The sequence below is a fragment of the Marmota monax genome, unplaced genomic scaffold (genome assembly GCF_021218885.2).
Source record: "Marmota monax isolate L192 unplaced genomic scaffold, Marmota_monax_Labrador192_F-V1.1 WCK01_AAM20220418_F8-fsc00564, whole genome shotgun sequence".
Lineage (NCBI taxonomy): Eukaryota > Metazoa > Chordata > Mammalia > Rodentia > Sciuridae > Marmota > Marmota monax.
Window position 1 is genome coordinate 15 of NW_026692148.1, and position 22,763 is coordinate 22,777.

Here is a 22,763-nt window from a genome sequence, read left to right on the forward strand (position 1 = left end):
GGTGTCTGTTGGCATTTGTGGTATCCTGGTGCACTGGGTTGGGGGCCAGGAACTTGTCCCCCTTGCCACCTTGTGCCTCCTGGTCTGGGACTCAGTCCAGGTGTGTATTATGCTCCTTCTGCTGGGTGCAAGTGGCTGTCCCTTCCCTCCTGGGACATCAGACCAAAGTGCAGTTTGGACACAGCAATCCACAGCTCACAGTAGGCGATTCCCTTCCAGATGGCAAGTGTACTTGTCAAACTGTGCCAAAGATGCATTGCTGCAAGGGTCTTCGACAGGCTTGGCATTCTCCTGTCCTGAACTACTATATGCAGCTGGCCCCTCCAAGAAAGGATTCTGTGAGCCATTCTGAGGACATCTGAGCTGCCCTCAAGGGAACCTCCTTCTCTCAGTTTCAAGAAGAATTGCTAAATGAGTAAGTTGTAAAGCTGCATTAATATAAGTGCATATTGGAATGATATGTCAGCACTTTGCCACGGAGCTACATCCCCAGTTCTTTATATTTTTAATTTTTGAAGCTGGGCATGGTTTCACATGCCTGTAATCCCAGGTATTCAGAAGTTGAGGCCAGAGTTCAAAGCCAGCCTCGCAAAAATAAGGCACTAGGAAACTCAGTGAGACCTTGTCTATAATATAATAAAAAAAGGGCTGGGGATGTGGCTCAGTAGATGAGTGCCCCTGAGTTCAATCCCCAGAATCACTCCCCACCAAGAAAAAATATTTAATTTTTGAGATGGGTCTTGCTAAGTTGCCTGGCCTGGGCTGAACTCATGATCTTCCAGTCTCTGAAACAACTGGGATCACTGGCATGGCAAATGTGCTATGCAGTCTTCCTCTTATGACTCTACTAATGTGTGTTTACTCATTTGTGTGACAGACACTTAGCAACTCTGTATATCCCAGGACTCAGCCCTGAGTATCACAAATCTCAGTTTCTGATCTCTGAACCTTGCCTTTTAGCTGAAGTGGTGGGTGATGAGTGCATTTGGTAGGGCTGGAGCAAGCTTCTCCTTCTGCTAGCCATAAAGCTCAGGCCATAGAACTGGCCAGGAAAAGCAGAGGACTTCCACATTCTCTGCTTTCTGATTGTGAAGGCATTACAGTGTCCCATGGGTGGGAAGCTCAGGCCTCCTGGAATGGATGTCTTTGATGGGCAAGGGTACAGAGATAATGTCTTGCCCCCACCCCAGGGCTTAAAGGCACAAGTGTATCCAGGTATTGCCAGGGCCCCTGGGTGGGATGGGGGTGGGCTTGAACACCACTGCTCCCACTGAGAACTGTGCTTCAGCAGGAGAAATGGGACTCCCAGTTGCAAAACTCCAAACTAAATACTAAGCAATATGCATTCCACCAATTTAAAAAGCCAGAATAAGGCCAGGGCTGGGGCTGGGGCTTAGTGATAGAGCACTTATCTAGCTTGGCTGAGGCAATGGGTTCCATCCCCAGCACCACCAAAAAGAAAACAAAAAGTCAAAGCAAGAGTCACAGAGGACTAGAGAACAAAGGGACCAAGTAGGACTAAACTCCAGGGTGGAGAATCCAATCCAATCCTACACAAGAGCCTGAGAGGAGGAGCCAGCAGATCCAGATCTATAGCTCTGTGGAGCTGTGTGCCTCCTCTTCAGTGACTGGTAAAACAATTGGCAGGAGAATGAATATGGTACAGATGTTGGGGAGAAAGCTGGAGGCCCAGATGGCACCCAGGGGCTCTGGCACCCTGCATGGCAGGACACATACCCTTCTCAGGTGTGCCCGTGAGCACATGCAACAAGACAGGCTGCATTCTGAGCTGAACCACTCTCAGTACCCTGAAGGTGCTGCTGTCCAAGAGTGCAGGTTCCTAACCACAGCTGAGTAGAAGGCTCTCTGAAAAATCCTTACATGCCTGGATGTGTTAACAGCATGCTTCTAAATAAGGTCATCTTGGAGTGAGAAAAGATTATTCAGAGAAGACTTGGAAAGCACAACTACATAAGAAAAATTGAAGGGAGCTGGGCTGTGCTCAGTGACAGAGGTCTGCCTGGCATGGGCGAGGCCCTGGGTTGTCTCCCCAACACCATAAAAAAGTTTTTAAATCCAATTTAAGTACAAAACTTAAAATAAACCTGAATTAAACATGAAAAAATCACTGTATTCACACACAGATAACTTCCATGTGTGGAATAACCTGTCCCATTGCCCACCCCATCCACTGGGAGTCAGTGCCATCAATTGTGAACTCAATTGTTCCCATCTCTCATCTAGTTTTGGAACCTTTTGAAATGAAAGCCAAATGGAAATTTTTTTTTAAATTTATGTTTTTTAGTGTCAGGCATTGAAACCAGGGGTGCTCAAACATGGAGCCATATCCTTAGTCCATTTTTAATTTTCTTTTTTTTTTTTTAAGACAGGGCCTCACTAAATTGCTGAGGGTGGCCTCAAACTTTTGATCCCCCCTGTCTCAGCCTTCTGAGTTGCTGGGATCACAGGTGTGACATGCATTTGGCTATTTTGTTCAGTTTTCATTTGATTCACTCTGTATGTCTGGTTCCAGGATGCATTGATATTTACTTTAAAATCTGAGCATTCTGGACCTTCCCAGCCTTGCTTTTCCTTGTCTTGAGTCTGTTCAGTGCTCTCAATGCTGCCCTGGTCTCTGTCCCAATTTCTTCCTTCAGGAACCAGTTTCTTTACTTCATGGAGAGCAGGAAGCAGTTGCTGTGTGTGGATGATTATCTCTTTCGATCCTGGTTCAGTTTGCTGCCTCTGGGAAGCCTCTTTCCCTATATGGAAAACTCCACAGAATATTTGAGTCTCATGCCTGCTCGGGTCCTGGACTGTTTTCTAGGGGCTCACAACAGGCTGCAACGGCTTAAGAAGATCTCTAAGATCTCAGAAGATGTCTTGGAGGTTTGTGGTTGGAAGTAGATTGTCAGGTCCTTGCTTAGTAAAAGCAGGTCACACACTGAACATTGAATGCTTGTGGGTCTTCTGTCCTGAAGGGCAGGTTGGGGGAAGTGCTCAGAATTGCTGAAATAAGAAGTCATTATTTCTTAGGGTTAAAGTTTGACTTCCCAGAGTTGATTCTTTTTTAGTATATAGAGCACAAAGGAACATTGGGCTTATGAATTATGACTGTTAGAAGGCTCTGTGAGCATCACATGTGTCATAGTTGCTGTCTTTCCCTTTATGCTTTTGGGGGTAAAGAAAATGGTATAAGGGCTGGGATGCAGCTCAGTGGCAAAGCCCTGGGATTGATCCCCAGCTCCAAAAAAACAAAAGACAATAAAAAGAATGCCAACCAAAAAAAAAAAAATGAAAATGGTACAAATTTACAGCCTGCATCTTACCAGTGGAAAATGAAGATTGGCCCTTGAGCCCTTGAAGTCTCATGTGCAGGGAGAACAAGACAAGTCCCCGTGCCCTTCTCTCTTCTCAGCATGAACACCTGTTTCCTGGTTGATACTTTCATATTTCCTTTTCTCTTCCCTGCCTTAGCATGTCGGGAATGTTTTCAAAATGCTCATGTACCTCGTGAACATCTATAAGGACATGTAAATAGAGCAGCCAATTGCTACAAGGCTCCTATGTTGTGTGAGACACCTCCTGTCAAAGGGGGAAGGTGGAACACCAGCAAGTGCCCCCGTGTACTCTGCAGTTGTGAATCCAGCCATCCAGGTTTTAATTTCTTCTTTTTCTTAAAGGAAATGAATCGGGCTTTGGATGTAGCTCAGGGGTTGAGCACTTGCCTAGCATGTGCAAGGCCTGGGTGCAGTCTCCAGGACTAAAAACAAACACAAAAGCTCTTGGGTGCTGAGATTTTGCTTAATTCCCACCCAACCTTTTGGCCTTTGTGTTTTCGTTTATTTTTAAATGATAATTTTCAGAGTGAAAATGTATGTGTCCTGCAAATGTTTGCTTCTATGGTTTTTGTAAGTTGGGTGAGTTTAAAACAAAAATCAAAGGTTGCCTTGCAGAATCATTTACTCCTGCACCTGTGCATGACCTTTGCCACCTGGAGGAACAGCACAGGAAACACAGAACAGGAATGTGCACCAGGGGCCCAGGTGTTCATGGAGCCTCTCAGCACTGTTGGTCTCCCTCCTCTGAGCCACTGGGATGTCTGGACGTGGGGCACAGCACAGGGTCTCCCTGCATGACAAGTCTTTGTGACTTTGCAGGGTTCTTTCTTGTATCACCAGGCTGTCAGTTAGTAAATGTAATACCTGTTCACACCAGGTGGAAGGAATTCCATACACAGTGCTCACTCTTCTTCTAGCACCCTCCCTCCTTCCCTCCTATATCTCTCTGATTTTTTTTCTTAAGTTATGTTTAAATTATTAGAAAGAGTCACTCTTTGCTATTGTTTTGAATAAGGGAATGTATTTGAAAATATTTTAACTTGGTTTTTATAGAGTTCCAACTGCTGAGCTAAGTCAAAAGGACTGTGTTCCCTTCTTATCACAGTTACAGCTTTAAGGCTTATTGTAATGATAGCCTGGAGGAGATAAAATAAATGCCTTACTTGTGCTCATTTATTTTATTTTAAATAATTAATTTATTTGCAGTACTGGGGATTGAACCCAGAGGCTCTCTATCACTGAGCCACACTCCAGCCCTTTTTGTTTCTTATTTTGAGATAAGGTCTTGCTAATTTGCTGAGGCTAACCTTGAATTGGGCCATTCTCCTGCCTCAGCATCCTCAGCATGTGAGTACAGGTATATTTGTACATCTTACAAAGGAGAAGGGACTGGTAATTGGTAATTGGTGTTGTTTTCTCATTTCCCAATGACTTCAATGATCTCTTTGGACTCCTGATGGCAGTAAGATTCTTGAGAAGACCTCATGAGAATCCTCTTGACTGTGGGCTTGAAGCTCCATGAAGCTGTCTGCAGGATCACCAAACACCTGAGACTTTATGAGATCCCTGCCTCATCTGCTGAGGTCATTTGCAGAATCATTGGACTTAGACCTCCAGTGGTGAATGGGATTTATGGACCAAATGTTATACTCAGGAGAGGTCTGAGATTCCAAGCAGCCTGATTTGGAAGGGATCTTTGGGTATTTGGGGAAGCCTGGATGAGACAGAGTGGTCAAGTCAGCTGTCATATATTTATTTGGCACCTCCTAGATGCTGGGTTCTGTTTTGTGCCGACTACACACTTAGCTCTTAGCCTCATGAAAAATACGACCCATTCCTTGCCCTTAATTCTATTGTTCACAGAAAACTAGGGCCTGTTTCCCCCTAAAAAAGCACATATCTATGCCTCATCTTCCCAACAGAACCTTTCTCTTCATGTTGCAACACAACATGGCAGCAAAGCCCGCGTCCTGCCGCCCTGCTCAGGCCCCTGTGCTCCTCAGCCTGCAGTCATCCTCGCTCTCGTGCCCCAGAGGGAACCTGACTTGATTTCTGCCTCTGAAGATGCATTGCCCTTGGCCTTCACACTCATTTCTCTCAGCTGTGTCTAGGGCAGCTTTCCTGCTGCTGAGTGGGGAGCTCCATGTTGCTCTGCAGCTTCTCCACTGTGGGTAATGAGTTTCTGCTGTGGGTGATGCAGAGTAGCATCTTGGGGCAACTCTTTTTTTAAACTTTTTCCACTTCAGAACTGTGACATCAGGAATAGAGATGGTTAAGTCTATGTTTTCACCTTATTCCTTTCAGCCTTTATTCTTTAAAATACCACCCATAAACTCTATTTTTTATGCCAGGGTTGAACCCTGGGGTGCTTAATGACTGGCCACATTCCCAGCTTTTTTTTTTTTGTATTTGATTTAGAGACAAGGTCTTACTGAGTTGCTTAGAGCTGTACTAAGTTTCTGAGGCTGGCTTTGAACTTAGGATCCTCCTGCCTTGGCTTTCTGAGCCACTGGGATTATAGGCACTAAGAATGATTGTTGATAAGGCGTCTGCTTTCTCCAGGTGGTACTATTTTATCCATCCCAGGTTGGTGCCAGTTTCCAATAGATGGTGCTTTGGAAGTTTGTCAATTATTTAAGATTTACTTTTCTGCAGAAAGAAATGTCCTCATTCATTGTTTGGCGTCCCAGATCTGTGGTCTCAAATGCTCTCCTTGGGCTATAAAAACAAAATTTGCAGTACTAAAATTGACCAAAACAGAAACATGCTGGGGCAAGTGGGAGCCTCTTGTTGGGTGGTTATCTGGGCGGCTGCCATGAGGATCAGAGCACAGTTCAGGGCCCTGCTGCTTGTTCAGCCTCAGGGTTGTTCCTGCAGTTCGTTTATTGACCACCTCTGTACAGCCCTGGATGACACCAGGATGGGTCAGTATGGGACTGGGGCCACTTTGGGAGTTGGTGGAATGCCTGAGGCCTAGCACAAGGGGAATGCATGCCCCACGGAGGCATCCAGATTGTCCTGGAAGGTGCTGTGCTGTTCAAGGACATTGTGCAAGGGCCCTTGTTTCAGTTTCCCTTGAGACCCCTCAGTGCTCTCCTGCCCTGCTCTCACCTGTGCCCTGTGCTCTGGTTTCCCTGCCTGGAGCCTTGTTTTTGGTATGTCTCCCCAGCTCCTTGTGTTTCTCCATCTTGGCACTTACTGTGGCTGAGGACCATGCTCTTCCTGCTGTTTGAATGGGTCATCTCCTCCACTCTGGTTGGTTCCTTACTGCAGGAATGGCATCTGCTTGGTCACCTCATCACTTTGTCCAGAGGGATGCCCCAGGGTGGTTCTGTGAGCCTTGAGGGGGGCAGGAATTGGCAGACCCAGGTTTTGTGGGTTCTGTAAAAGCACAAGTTGTGCAGCCCTCAGACGCTCAGGAGAGGCCTCTCTAAAGAGGGGCCTGAACTGGAGTTACATGTGCTCCCTGGCAGATACCTCTGGAGTGCAAAGAGGGGCTGAGAGATGGTCAGGTCACCAGAGGCCTTGAGCCCCCAAAGGGGGTGGTTCGTTGGTGTGGTGGTGGAGGGGAGGAGGAGAGAAAGTGGCTGTCTGCACAGAGTTGCCAAGGGAAGAGGACTGGATGGCCTTCAGGCCACATCCCTAAGGAGAGGGTGCCAGGAGTTTGCATGGCACCCTGGCTCAGGGTTCTCTGGAAGGTCTCTGCTCATGGGTCCATTCTTCTCAACTGTGCTTGACTGTTGATCTGTTTTCCATCTCCAGGACTGGGCACTGGCAGATCTTTGTCAGCTGGAGATCTAGTCTTAGAGCTCTAGGGAGTTCTCATGAATTGGATTATTGTGGTTTCCTTCTTGCTGGATTCACATCAGCAGCTGCTGGGCCTCCTGGAATGTTTGTCTGATTCTCATGACATCTCTCCTGTTTAGGCTCTGCTTTCTGAGCCTTCTCTTCAAACTTCTTGTGCAGCCTGGGCATTGAACTCTTCATTTCAGCTCTCACATATATTTAATTTGAAGTCACTCCTTTTTTATTTTTTTCCTTCTCCTTCTCCTTCTTTTTTGTAACAGGTATTGATACCAAAACCCTCTGAACTCTGAACTCAAGTGCAGTTAAACACCGAGCCACATCCCCAGCCCTATTTTATATTTTATTTATTTAGAAATAAAGAAATAAAAAATAAAAGAAATAAAATATTTCTTTTTTATTGGTTCTTTTTAGTTATACATAGAAATAGAATATGCTGGCATAATTATAAAAGCATGGAATATAATTTGTTCTAATTCAGTCCCCAGTATTTTTCTTTTTTTTTTTTTCAAATTTCTTGACATATCATATTCCACACTTTGATTCAAGTGGGTTATGAACTCCCACCTTCACCCCATACACAGATTGCAGAATCACATCAGTTACACATCCATTGATTTACATATTGCCATACTAGTGTCTGTTGTGCTCCGCTGCCTTTCCCATCCTCCACCCTCCCCCCTCCCCACCGCTCCCCTCCCCTCCCCTCCTCTCTCTCTACCCCCTCCACTGTATAACCCTGAGGGTCTCCTTCCCAGTATTTTTCTTTACCTTAATTTCCTCCCACTCCCTGTTTCTTTCCCTCTACTCTACTGATCATTTTGGTATTTACTTAAGAGTTTTTAAAAATTAGTATCTTGTGGATATACAGAATGGTGAGAGTCAGTGTGGTACATTCATGGTATATTCACACAGGTATATAGGAAAGTTAAGTTGCATTCATTACACTGACTTTTCCTATCCCTTCCCTCCCCCGCTTATATTCATTCACTTTCATCTACTCTTCTGATCTTACTTTAATTATTTTTAATGCCCCCCTTATTTTGAATTAGTTTCCACATGTCAGACATAATATTCAACCTTTAACTTTTGGGCTGTGGCTTATTTAACTTATGATAGTCTCCATTTCCATCCATTAACCAAAAAAACATAAAATAATTTTTCATTATAACTGAGTAATTGTAACAGTGACTTGTGTACATTTACACATTTTCTTTATTCCTTTGTCCAAGGGCACTGAGGTTGGCTCCATTGCTTATCTATTGTGAATTGAGCTGCTATAAACAATGATGTGGTTGAATCACTAGGATGCTGAATTTTTTGAGATTGCATTTTGTTGGTTCTTTTTAGTTACAAATGATGGTAGAATTCACTTTGATGTAATTGTATAAGCATGGATTATATCTTTTTTTGGTGGACTGAGTAATTTCTTTTTATTATTATATTTATTTTTTATTTGTTCTTAGTAGTACATGATAGCAGAATGCATTTCAAATTATGATACACAACTGGAGCACAACATTTCAATTCTCTGGTTGTACATTGTGTATAGATGCATCATTTGTGCAATCATATATGTACCAGGGTAATGATGTCCATCTCATTCCACCATCTTTTCCACCCTCATAACCCCTACCCAACCTCCCCTTTGCCCAATCCAAAGATCCTTCATTCTTCCCATCCTCCCCCCATCATAGATCAGAATCCATTAAAGGGAGAAAACATTCCACCTTTAGTTTTTTGGGATTGGCTTACTTTGCTTAGCATTATATTCTTAAACTCTATCCATTTACCTACAAATGTTACAATTTTATTCTCTTTTAATGCTGAGTAATATTCCATTGTGTGTGTGTGTGTGTTTGTGTGTGTGTGTTTGTGTATACATGTATACCACAGCTTCTTTATTCACTCATCTTTGATGGACCTCTAGGTTGGTTCCACAGTTTAGCTATTGTGACTTCAGCTGCTATAAACATTTGTGTGGCTATGTCACTATACTATGCTTATTCTAAGTCCTTTGGGTATAGACTGAGGAATAGAATAGCTGGGTCAAATGGTGGTTACATTCCAAATTTTCAAAGAAATCTCCTTACTGCTTTCCAAGTGGACACACCAATTTGCAGTCCCACCAGCAATGTATGAGTGTACCTTTTTCCCCACATCCTCGCCAATACTCATTATTGCTTGTATTCTTGATAACTGTCATTCTGATTGGGGTAAGATGAAATCTTAGAGTAGTTTCAATTTGCATTTTTCTAATTACTAAAGATGTTGAACATATATATATATATATATATATATATATATATATATATATATATATATATTGTATATCTTCTTCTGAGAAGTGTCTGTTCAGTTCCTTATCCCATTTGTTGACTGGGTTGTTTAGGTGTTTTTTTCTTTTTTTGGTATTGGGTTTTTTTTTAAATTCTTTCAATATCCTGGAAATTAGCACTCTATCTGACGTGTGATGGTAAAATTTTGCTCCCATACCTCACTGATTGTTTCTTTTGCTGAGAACAAGCTTTTGAGTTTGAATCCATTTCATTCATTGATTCTTGATTTTATTTCTCATACCTTAAGGGTCTTGTTAAGAAAGTCCGGGCCTAATCTGACATGATGAAGATTTGGACCTACGTTTTTATTCTGTTAGGTACAGTGTCTCTGGTATAATTTCTAGGTCCTTTATCCACTATGAGTTGAGTTTTGTGCATGGTAAGAAATAGAAGTTTAATTTCATTTTGCTACAGAGGATTTCCAGCTTTCCCAACACCATTTGTTGAAGAGGCTATCCTTTCTCCAGTGTATGTTTTTGGCAACTTTGTCTAGTATGAAAAACCTGTATTTATGTGGGTTGGTCTCTGTATCTTCTATTCTATACCATTGGTCTACATGTCTATTTTGGTGCCAATACTAAACTGTTTTTGTTATTATTGTTCTGCAGTATAGTTTAAGGTCTGGTATAGTGATGCCCCCTGCTTTACTTTTCTTGCTAAGGATTACTTTGGCTATTCTGGGTCTCTTGTTTTTTTCAAATGAATTTTATGATTTTTTTTTAGTTCTATGAAGAATTTTATTGGGATTTTAATAGAAAGTGCATTAAAACTGTGTAACAATTTGAGTAGCATGCCATTTTGATAATATTAACTCTGCCTATCCAAGAGCATGGGAGATCTATTCATCTTCTAAGGTCTTTTCCAATTTCCTTCTTTAGTGTTCTGTAGTTTTCAGGTCTTTCACCTCTTTTGTTAGGTCAATTCCCAAGTATTTTATATTTTTGAGGCTATTTTGAATGGGGTAGTTTTTCAAATTTATCTTTAAGTGGATTAATCACTTATGTATAGAAATGCATTTGATTTATGGGTATTGATTTTATATCCTGATATTTTGCTGAATTAATTTATTAGCTCTAGAAGTTTTCTGGTGGAATTTTTTGGATATTCTATATATAGAATCATGTTGTCAGCAAATAGTGATAGTTTACATTCTTCTTTTGTTGTGCATATCCCTTTAATTTCCTCTGTTTTTATGATTGTTCTGGCTAGAATTTCCAGGACTATGTTGAATAGAAGTGGTAAAAGTGGGCATCCCTGTCCTGTTCCAGTTTTTAGAGGTAATGATTTGATTTTTTTTCATTTAAAATGATACTGGCCTTGGAATTAACATACATAGCTTTTACAATGTTGAGGTCTGATCCTAATATTCCCAGTTTTTTCTAGTGTTTTGAACATGAAGGTATGCTGTATTTTGTCAAATGCTTTTTCTGCATCTATTGAGATGATCATATGATTCTTGTCTTTAAGTCTATTGATGTGATGTATTACATTTACTGATTCCATAATGTTGAACCAACCTTACATCCCTGGGGTGAACCCCATTTGATTGTGGTGTACTCTTTTTAATATATTTTTGTATGTGATTGGCCAGGATTTTATTGAGAATTTTTGTGTCTGTTCATTAGGGATATTGGTCTGAAGTTTTCTTTCCTTGATGTGTCTTTGTCTGGTTTTGGTATTAGGGTGATGTTAGCCTCATATAATGAGTTTGGAAGGGTTTCCTCCCTTTCTGTTTCATGGAATAATTTGAGGAGTACTAATATTAGTTCTTCTTAGACAGTATTGTAGAACTCGACTGAAAATTCATCTGGTCCTGGGCTTTTCTTTGTTGGTAGGCTTTTGATGGTGTCTTCTATTTCCTTGATTGAAATTGATTTAAATTGTGTAAGTCCTCCTGATTCAGAGAGAATAGATCATATGTTTCTAGAAATTTGTTGATGTCATCGAGATCTTCTATTTTATTGGAGTATACATTTCAAAACACTTTCTAATAATCTTCTGTATTTTAGTAATGTCCATCATGATATTTCCTTTTTCATCATGAATTTTAGTAATTTGAATTTTCTCTCTCCTTCTCTCTGTTAGCCTGGCTAAGGGTTTATTAATTTTATTTATATTTTCAAAAAAATAACATTTTATTTCGTCAACTATCTGAATTGTCTCTTTTGTTTTAATTTTATTGTTTTCAGCTCTGATTTTAATTATGTCATGTATTCTACTACTTTTGGTGCTAATTTGTTCTTCTTTTTTAATGGCTTGAGATGTAATGTGAGGTCATTTATTTGTTGACTTTTTATTCTTTAAATGAATGAGCTTACTGCAATCAACTTTCCTCTTAGCACTGCCTTCATAGTGTCCCAGAGATTTTTATATGATGTGTTGATATTCTCATTTACCTCTAAGAATTCTTTTAAATGCTCCTTGATGTCTTCTGCTGCCCATTTCTCTTCTAATATCATATTATTTAGTCTCCAGCTATTGGAGAAGCTTTTTTTAAATTTTATCATCGATTTCTACTTTCATTTCATTATGCTATGATAGAATACAGGGTAGTATCTCTATGTTTTTGTATTTGCTGAGAGTTGCTTTGTGGCCTAATATATGGTATATTTTAGAGAAGGATCCATGTGTTCCTGAGAAGAAGATGTATTTACTCAATGATCGATGAAATACTCTATATATGTCTGTTAAGTATAAATCATTAATTATATTATTGAGTTCTGTAGTTTGTTTGTTTAGTTTTTGTTGGTGAGACAGGTGTGCTAAAGTCATGCAGTATGATTGTGCTGTGATCAATTTATTCTTTAAATTGAGAAGTTTTTTTTGATATACATAGGACCTCCATTGTTTGGGGCATAGATATTTATGATTGTTGTGTTTTGTTGATGTATGGTTCCCTTAAGCTGTATCAAATGTCCTTCTTTACCTCTTCTTAGTAACTTTGGTTTGATGTCCATTTTATCCATTAGTAGATGGAAACTCCTGCTTGTTTACCTGGCCTATGTGATTTTTCCCCCATCCTTTCACTTTCACCTTCAGTATGTGAATGTCTTTTCCCATGAGATGAGTCTCTTGAGAGCAGCCTGTTTTTGGATTTTTTTAAAATCCAATCTGTAAATCTATATGTTTTGAATGATGAGTTTAGACCATTCACACTCAGGATAATTATTGAGACATTGTTTGTATTCCCGGTCATTTTCGTTTATTTTTGGTTTTTAACTTGACTTGGTTTCTCCTTTGAGTGGATTTTCCTTTAGTGTAGTTCCTCCTTTTACTGATTTTCATTGTTATTTTTTATTTCCTCCTCATGGAACATTTTGTCAAGAACATTCTGTAGTGCAGGCTTTTTCATTGTAAATTCTTTTAATTTTTATCATGGAAGATTTTTATTCTGTCATCAAATCTGAGGCTTAATTTTGCTGGGTACAAGATTCTTGGTTGGCATCCATTTTCTTTCAGAGCTTGATATATGTTGTTCCAGGATCTCCTAGCTTTGAAGGTCTCAGCTGAGAAATCTTCTAAGATCTGAATTGGTCTCTCCCTATATGTAATCTGAAAATTTAATCTTGCAGTTTTAAAAATTCTATCCTTTTTCTATATGCTAGGCTTTTTCATTATAATGTGCCTTGTTGTGGATTTGTTGTAATTTTGTATATTTGCTTTCCTAAAAGCCTTTTGTTTTTAATTTTCCAATTCATTCTTCATACTTGGGAGATTTCCTATTATTACTTCATTGAAGAGATTGTGCATTCATTTGGTTTGTATCTCAGTGCTTTCCCCTATCCCAGTAATTCTTATATTTGGTCTTTTCATGTTTTCCCATAATACTTGAAAGTTCTGTTTACAGTTTCTCACCATCTTCACTTTGTGGTCAACTTTATTTTCAAGTCTACTGTTGGTGCTTTCTATTATTATTTTTTTTTAATTTGGTTTATTGTTTCCTTCATTTCAAGGATTTCTGTTTGTTTGTTTTTTTTTTCCCACAGTCTCTATGTTTTTCTTGAAGCAACCTTTTGTTACCTGTATTTCCTCTCATATCTCTTTGGTGGAACAGTCAATTGTTGTCTGTATTTGCTCTTTTAATTCATTCTTTGCTCTGCAGATCATTTTAATTAGGTACGTTTGAAATGGAATGTCAATGGAATCTATTATTGTATCAGCTTGGTGTGTCTCAAGCACTTTCCTCCCTTGTTCCTTCATGTCATCCATGTGTCTTCCTCTCTGGCAGTGTGGATTTGAGGTATTATAATTTCTAACTTATAATCATGTAGTGACCCTACATATTACCAATGCCTTGCCTGTAGGAACCTGGAAGATGGTCTTGTTGGTCCTTCCTGTTGTCACTAAATGGAAGCCAGGGGAAAGCCACCCCATGCATTGGTAGATGGGGCCATAGCATGGTCACTCTCCTCCTACCGTGGAGTGGGCTGGGATCGCTGTTGTCTGCTCCACCTCCTTCTGTGTGGCAGGAAGGCTGAAGTCACTGTCATCTTTTCCTTGTATTTTATTTAGAGACAGTCTCACTGAGTTGCTTAGCATCTCGCTTTTGTTGAAGCTGAGTTTGAACTTGTGATCCTCCTGCCTCAGCCTCTCAAGCTACTGGAATTACAGGCATATGCCACCACACCAGCACCTTTTTTTTCTATTTTTTTTAGTTGTAAATGAACACAATACCTTTATTTATTTATCTTTATGTATTTCTGAGCTTCAAATCAAGTGCCTCACATGCTAGGTGAGCTTTCCACCACTGAGCCACAACTGCAACCCCTCCCTTTTTTCTTTAAAAATCCATTTATATACTATGTTGTTGTCATGGATCATGGTTGAAGTATCTTATATTTTGGAGATTATTGTTTTTTTTTTTAAAGATTTTTCTTTTCCTTGCATAGTTTTCCACTTCATCCAATTTGCTTCTCTCCATTGGCTTTTCCTCCTTTCTTTTCTTTATTGCATGCTGAGGATGAAATCTAGGCTTTTCCTTTTTTTATGAGGCACTGAGCATCAAACCCCATGACTTACACATGGTAGGCAAACATTCTACCACTGAGCTACATAAGCCCTATTTGGGGTTTTTGTATGTTCCCCATGCAAAAGATTTTTCTATTCTGGTTGGAGATTTTTGTTTGTGTCTATAAAGACAGTCACCACAAGTGGATTGATAGGCTAAGGGCTTCTGGGCCATGGGCCCTGAAGCTCTGTGGCTGCCTTTGAATTGACCTGGTCCTTGAGGGCTTCTCTTTCGGGCTGGTCACTTTTGCAGCCCCCTGCCTGCTGCCAGGTTTCTGGATCTAAGAGGGAGAGTAGGAGGGTGAGCTCCTCTACTCCAGTTTCCTGCCCTGGTGGCTGTGTGGTCCTCTTCATCCTTAAATTGAATACACCCTGTCCTTTGTAACTACTCAAGACAGGTATATGTCTAGAAGTGGCCTCCAGGCCTGAGAGCCCTTCATGTGGTCCTTCCTGTCCCTTGCCAGGCAGAGGGCAGCCTCCATGGTGGGGTGAACTCTCAACAACTGCTTCTTTAACAGACTTTGAACACACTTCCTGTTCCCTCTCTGCCTCCCCCAGTCTAGGGTGACCTTAGAAACTAGTGTCCTTTATTACCAGGCACTTGTGCTTGGCGTGGCTGAGCTTATGTGTACTGTGGCCTCAGGGTCTGTGTTTTCAGGCCCCTGGAGTATCATTTGCCACTGGCGTGGTCATCTTTCTACTTCCCAGTGTGTGTTGCTATTGGGCTCCTTTTCTAGTCTCCTCATTCCTGCTAGTTATGATCTTTGAAAAAGCAATTTCTAATATGTCACTGGAGTTGGGTTTGGGAGGAAAGGAGATGGATATGTGTTTCCAACTGTCCTTTTCACACAAGAGATTACAGTCTGTTATTTATAATGAAAGCTGATGAATGGGCCCACAGTAGGGTGGAGGGGAGAAGGGATGAATTCTTCCTGTGATAAAAATCCCAGCAATGGTGTTCACTTAGTTTTCTTAAGGCAGTGATTAGAAGTATTGGGAAAGTAAAATAAGAAGCTATCATGACTAGCAGTTTAAATTCCATGCTTCCTTGTGGTTTCCAAAGTGGATTTTGGAGAGATTTAAGCAAGACACCTGGAAGACCTGAATTGCAAAAGACTGAGTGAAACCATGAGTGTGAGCCAGCTGGAGTCCTTGGCCTGTAAACAAATGACACACTACAACCTAGGCCCTGAGGTCCAGGAAATGGCTGAAAGGATAGACTCATTGACAGCCACATCTTCCAGATCTTCCAGGAAGAAGCTGCAGAGTCATTGAATGACCCCATAGGGGAATATGAAAGGTGACCTCTTGCACTTACAGAGGCCTATGAGTACTTATACTCACCTTGTTATATCAAAGGTTCATGAAACTATATCAGTATCTGAAGTTAAGAGATGTCACCTTGGCAGAAATTGATGTCATCTTCAAAGACTTTGTAGATGAATACAATGACCTGACTTCGGATCTCCAGATCATGTGTGAAGTACACCCTCAGGCCCCGAGGGGCTGGATATCAGAGCATGTTGAGCAGATCAAGGAGTACCATAGCCTTCACCAGGCAATCAGCTCGGCCAAGGTTATCTGCAAGGTCAAAAAGGATTTTGGTTTGACTGGTGACTTCAGTGTTCTTTACACTTTAATAAACTTTATTAGTTATTTGCTGAGGACTCCTCTGAGGTGGGGGACTACCTCAGATTCCTTGGAAGCCCCAGGGATTCTGGGATCGGCAGTGTGGCAACCCCTTTAAAGGCTCTGTTTGGGCTGCACTGAGGCTGGAACATTCCATGGCCTGCATTTTTACCTTTGCTTGAGATAGTGTGACTGTTCCTTAACTAGTGAGTTTTCTTGGGTCGATATGAGAACCAAAAATTCAGGAGAGAGAAACCATCCTCTTTCCAGAGGAATCTTATTTCATTAGGTTATAAAAGCACAAAAGGAAATATTTTGTCAATTGTCCAGGTACCTTTCCTAGTTCCAACAGGAAGTACCAAATGGTACATTGCTCCCTTCGTAGGTCAGGCCTGAGTTTCTCCCTCCTGTTTCTTAGCCTCACATTTTTAAGGTGTGTGTGGCCTATGTTTAATAGACACAGGCATGATAGTGCTTAAAATTTAGCAGAGTGTGGGATTGGCCATACCTAATCTTGAAGCTTTCAGCAAGTCTGTAACTCTCACAAACAGAGAAGCCCAGATCTGGCAGAGCTGCTGTGCAGAACAGGTTTCAAAGTCCTTGAAGGCTTTGTCATGGCACCTAGGTACTGTGGACAGTAGCTTCTGCAGCATAGCAAAGAGGGCCATAGAGGTCATACTATTTTTGGTGCAAGAGTGTGTCACACTCTTGCTGTAGCATCTTCTTGTCCAGGCATGTGGGAAGGCAGGCATGGGTGGTCTCTGGTATAGCCCTCAGCAGAGCTTCATCTTGCAAGCTGATGACTTTGAGGCCACCTGCCATGAGAGACTGGATCAGATCAGCTTGCCACTCATCCAGGCCAAGAAGCTGCTACAAGACATCGGTGAGCCCCACTGCCAGTGTCTGGAGAAGCTGGCCCTGCAGAAGGAGCTGGTCAGCTGGCTGCACGAGGTTCTGGGAGGCACGGGGTAGCTCAGCTTCAGGTGTTTGCCAAGTTTTGTTCCTGAACTTGAGTACATCCCACCTCAATCACGTGTGTGTGTTAGGTGGAGGGCAGTGTCTGCTTCCAGTAGTTTGCATCAGGACAGCTTTTCAGAGTTCTGGTTAAAACTCTTTTTTTGCTGCTCTCTCCATCTTTGGATGCTGGCATCATTTTCTTCAGTATCTTGACTCCTTTTGTGCCTTCCAACTCATTCTTCTAGAGGACTAGGCAAGCTCTTGCATACAGGGGAATGTTGCTGCAGCAAGCTTGCAGAAGCTATGCATTTCTCTCCCAGTCTTGGGCTGGGCAGCCTATGTGGTTGTGTAGATTACATAGAGGGTGGGGGAGGGGAGGTAAGAAAGGCCAAACAGATGGAGCAGGAGCAGCACTGATGCACCACAGAGGCCTGGCAGGACACCTCCTGCTAGAACTGGGGATGAGCTGGCTCTAGCTGTTATCCAGATCTGTACTGCTTGTACTCCTGAGTCTGCTTTGATATATAATCTTTGTTTGGTAATTAACTCCGAAGAGTTATCTCAACTTTTAAAAAAAATAATTAATTATACACATATTATTTACTAACTGAACCTGTTTTTGTTTAAGTGATGATGTTTGTGAATTAAAGGAAATAAGGTGCACACAAGCCTAGTACAGTGCCTGGAAATTATTTGGTAAAGGTTAGATGTTGGTCAGTGGTGTCATCATATCCTGCAAAAAAAGGTATCCTGGAGTCCTAAGTGAAGGCAGGAAGTGGGAGTAGGCCCTAGATGTTTACTTAGTGTCTATTGATGGCCTCAGTAAGGATCATGCCCCAAGTATGAGTTGTGCAACATCGTGGAGTGGTCCTCTGCAAATCCCCTTTCTGTCCCAGGCATCATTGAGCTCCAGGTGTTTGTGGACCTTGCCTTCATCTTGACTGAAGAAAATGACATTGATGTGGACCGGGTGGCCTGCTTCCATGATGCTGTGCAGGGCTATGCGTCCCTGCTGTATAAGCTGGACAAGAAGGCAAGCTTCAGCGAGTTCATGGAACTACTGAAAGAACTCTGGAAGGCTTTGCAAAATGACCCTCACCTTCCCAGTAAGCTGGTGAGCCTTGTTCCTTGTTCCAAGAAATGGTGATCGTGCAACCCTGGGGAATTTCTGTGCTTTGAGGCCACCCAGGCAGCCATTTAAACTGATGTTGAAAACCAGCTTTTCTTCATGAATGGAAATGCTTTCTTTGTCTTGGTTTGGAAGAGACCTATGGAACTGCATATCAAGAGCAGTCTCCACCCTACAAGACAAGTGTGAAAAGAGCACAATAGGAAGTTTAAAAGAGGGTGTACAGTAGTTTTCTCTGAATGGTAGTAATTGTCTTTTATTTTATTAATTTGGGTATTTTTAACAATTGATATTGATTAATTTTTTATGAGAAAAAATAATCATTTAAGTAAATTGTCTGTACCAGAGTCTGAGTTAACCTTCATTACATAACTCACCCAATGAGCAGAGATGTCCAGAGGCCTTGGGACAGCTGGTCCTGCATTTGGTTGAAGGGTAGGGAGATGGACAGAGAGAACAGTTTGCAGTTTGTCTGCTAGAAGCTCACATTCTCTTAAAATTTTTCTAAGTTTTTCTGGTCATACTCAGGGTCCATGGCAGGACATTAAGAACTTAGGGCTCCTGTTCAGTCAGGCATCTCTCTTCAGAGGGCCTTTTTTCTGGGAACCCACCAGAGGGCACAGCCTGTAGTTATCTAACCAATCATCCATAAGTGCAGGCCATGTGCACTCTAAGTGTCAGCTAGGAACCTGGAACCATTGCAGCCACAATGAGTGGTCAGTGTCCGGGGTACCAGGAAGGGGTACCTGTGGCAACCTCAGGAAATGGGCAATAAGTTATGCCTGGAGCCCTGGAGGAGGGTGGCTGGAGTTTGCCCAGCAAGAGCAGAGGCATAAGGAGGACAGGAAGGAAGGAAGATAGTCATTCAAACTTTGGTCCATGTTCTCTGCTTTTGTCCCAACAGTGAGATTCTGCCAGAAACTTGGATTGGCTGAAGACAGTGAAGGAAAGCCATGGGTCCATCAAGCTCTCTTCCCTGTCCCTGGCCACAGCAATCAACAGCAGAGGCATCTATGAGATCAGGGCATCCACAGGCAACCATAAGGTGAGCCCTTCCAGATTCTAGGTATGGTGTTGGTGGCACGCACTGGCCTGCTGCAGAGTCATGGTTTCAGCCACCAGAAAATTGCTTCTAAACATGTTCTGCATCCTAGATCTCCCCAGATGCCATCCTGCACCTGATCCTCCCTGGGGGTCACAGTGGCCTGGTGCCAGATTGCTCCTATACATTGGAAGAGCTGAAGGATTTTTTAAACAAGCTGATGCTGATGTCTGTCAAGAAAGACCACAAAAGTATGGAAGTGAAGAGGTTTTCTGAGGTGAGCAGGTGCCCCTGTTGCATCAGGCTTGGCATGCTCACTGCTCTGCTGCCTGCAAAAGGAAACAGGCAGGGGTTGGCCTCTGGTGAACAGAGTGGCTCCAGAGAGTGGAGCTGGTGGGTCTGCAGGATGTACCTTGCGTGGAGCCACATCTGAGGTGGGACAGCCCCTGGAGGCATCAGCTCCTCCTTAACAGCATCAGAAAGATCTGTCACTACTGTTGGTCAATCCACTGCATTTAACAGGAGGTGATCAGGTAGATAGTCCTTAAGAAGAAGTATGAATGGCTTCATTTACTCTGTAAATTGGTAAAATAAAACATCTCAATATTCTAATGGGCACTCTTCATCAAAACTAAAGTAACCAAGCCAGGTGTGGTGGCACATGCCTGTAAGTCCAGCAACTCAGGAGGTTGACACAGGAGGATTGCAAGTTAAAGGCCAGCCTCAGCAACTTAGTGAGATCTTGTCTCAAAATAAAAAGGGCTGGAGACATAGCTCAGTGGTAGACTACCCTGGATTCAATCCCCAGTACTGAAAAAAAAAACTGAAGTTATTGTTGACACAGGTTATTGATTTATATAATAGTCTCTCTCTCATGTAAAGGTTCTTTTCTTACAGTTTATTTGCACTTTACAATTGATATTTTTCCCCTGTGCTAGATAGAAAGCCAGGGCCTAGCACATACTAAGTAAGTGCTCTAGCACTGAGCACAGCCCAGCCCACAGTCTACATTCTTATCTGCCACCTGATCTCTTCCTGAAGGTGGCTGCCCTCTCCCTAGGCTGATCATGTTTCCCAGTGACCCTATGGGAGGAGTGAACCCCAGCCACTTGAATTAGAACTCATGTGTGTCTAGATTGGTATGTCCCCCTGCAGTAGCTCACTGTGACATCTGCCTCATGCCCCTGTTTCACCCAGTTATTCTGCCATGTGCAGTGGCTTGTGCAAGCCTTCCTGAACCTATATTCTGTGAGAAACATGCTGTTCCAAACCTGGACTGCCAAGGTCTACTGCTGCCCAAGGAATGGCGTCTCCATCTGCATGAACTTCCACTTGGAGTTGGTAAGCCAGCTGACAGAGAGTGGGGATGTCACCCAGCTGCTGGAAGCCCTCTGTAGGCAGATGGAGCACTTCCTAGATGACTGGAAGGATCTGGTGAGCAGGAATTACAGGGAGCAATTCTACCTCAACTTCTACATGGCTGAGCAGCTGATCCACCTAAGCACTGAGCTCAGGAAGCAGAGTCCCAGCAAAGCTGCCCTCATGATGCTGTCCTTCATCAAATACAACTGCACCCAGCTGACATCATAAGGGCCATTGAGGGATTCAAAGAGGCCACCAGACACTGTGTGAGGACAGTGATGGAAGAATTACCACCATTGCAATCCTCTAAGATCAGCCTGGTGACCAAGCTGAGGTCTATCATGGAACAGTCCCTGGAAAGCATGAGTGTCTTTCTGCATGGCTACATGGACCTGGAGGCCCTGGGCCATTGCTTGGCTCACCTGGCCAGGATGGGTGGGCCTCCTGTGGAGTGGTCTCTCCCCCTGGGCCTGCAGGCTGGCCAGCACAACCTGGTCATGTGTGGCCACTCTGAGGTGCTGTTGGCTGCCCTGGCTATCTACATGCAGGCCCCAGGCCATCCCCTGCCCACCTTAAATGAGGTGCTACTCTGTACCCCAGGGACCATGTTTGAGGAGGTGGCCTTGCTCTTGCACCATGGCCTGGCCCCAGTTTCCCAGTGGCAAAAGGTCTACAGCCTGCTGTTCACAGACTAGTTGAGCTAATAGGTGGCCCGCCAGGCAAAGGCCCTCTTCCATAACCTGTGCACACAGTGTCCCTGGGAGGACTACCAGCTGATGATGGTATGTGGCATCACAGGAGTGCTGTTCCCTGCCCTCAGCTTTCAGCCAGCACAAAGTCCACATCATCCCCCAAGCATCCCTCCATGCCATCCAGGCCTACTTGGCACATCACTACCAGGTCCCAGTAAAGACCTTGTCAGCAGCAGCTGTGTTCAGAGGCCAGATGTGTGTGGCAATCATGGCCTTGGAGAGAGCAGGAGTTGGTAATGAGAGCCCTGGGGTGGGCAGGCAGTTTCTCAGGGCTTCCCAGTGACCCCTGCTTCTGTAGCAGTGGGCACCTCAGATGACACCCCTCTTCAGGTGGGAAAGTGAGTCTCAGGAGGGTCTGACTCCCTGCAATCAGTGCATCCCTAGATTTTTTTTTCCACCCAGGTAGCAATTCCTGGGAGACCTGCTCCTCTCCTTGTGTGGACTTCTCTACATTTTTTCCTGCATAACCTCCTTTGACCTCTTCCAGGTTGTGTTGAAAAACCAGCCTCTATCTCAGAGCAAAGCCTGTCCAAGGAAGGGACATGACCTTTGTCCTTGGAAAGACCCACAGAGCGCTCCTAGGCACATTCCCACACTGCTAAGTGGTTTATTTACAAATAACAGGAGAGATCTGCTGTGCCAGGTGTCCCTGACTCAGTCAGGCTAGGTGGAGACCCATAGTAACCTCCTAGCAGCCACCAATCAGCATGAGACAGGGAAATACCTGGGGTGCCAGATGACCCTCCCAGTAGTTTATGGTGTTGGGAAACCATGTAATTCAGCATGAACACCCCTTTTGGCTTAAACCAATCAGTTCAAATGAATCCCCCTTTTGTAGTAACCAATCACCCCTACCCAAATTGTTCCTGCCAGTGAATGTGCTAATTATGTTTTAGAGTTGTTATTTGTTTTTCCTGCAGTGTGTGATGATTTGCTAAGAGATGCTATGATGTATGTGGGGGTCCCTGCCTTCTCCAAAGAATGTATAAAACTGCTGCAAACCCTGGGCTCAGGGCCTCTCAGTGTCACCAGTTGCTGTGTGCGTGCGGAGGACCGAGCTAGCTCGCAATAAACACCTCTTTGCTGTTTACATCGATTTTGGTCTCTGGTGGTCTTTTGGGGGTCCTGAATTCAAGCACAACAGTGTTGGTGTGAGCAGAAGAGGCACAGCTTCTCTAGTCCAGGAGAAGAGTATCTTTGTACCTTCCCTTTAGTCATTGTTATGTTTCTTTGGAAAGAGGTGGTGACTTCCATTCTGTTGACTTCAACCTGTGAGCATCACTGTGCCCTTTCCAGACACAACCTGCTCTCTCCTCCCCCAAGGAACATGCCTCTGCTTTTACTTTATTACACTTCCATTGCTGTCATCATGTAGAATGTGAGGATGCTGGGTGGGTGACA

The 22,763-nt window shown here is 43.0% G+C and overlaps 1 pseudogene; it reads left to right on the top strand.

Annotated features, from left to right (window-relative positions):
* The first annotated feature begins 219 nt into the window (after positions 1-219).
* Positions 220-22,763, top strand: part of LOC124076240 (E3 ubiquitin-protein ligase RNF213-like) — a 73,752-nt pseudogene continuing 51,208 nt past the window's right edge.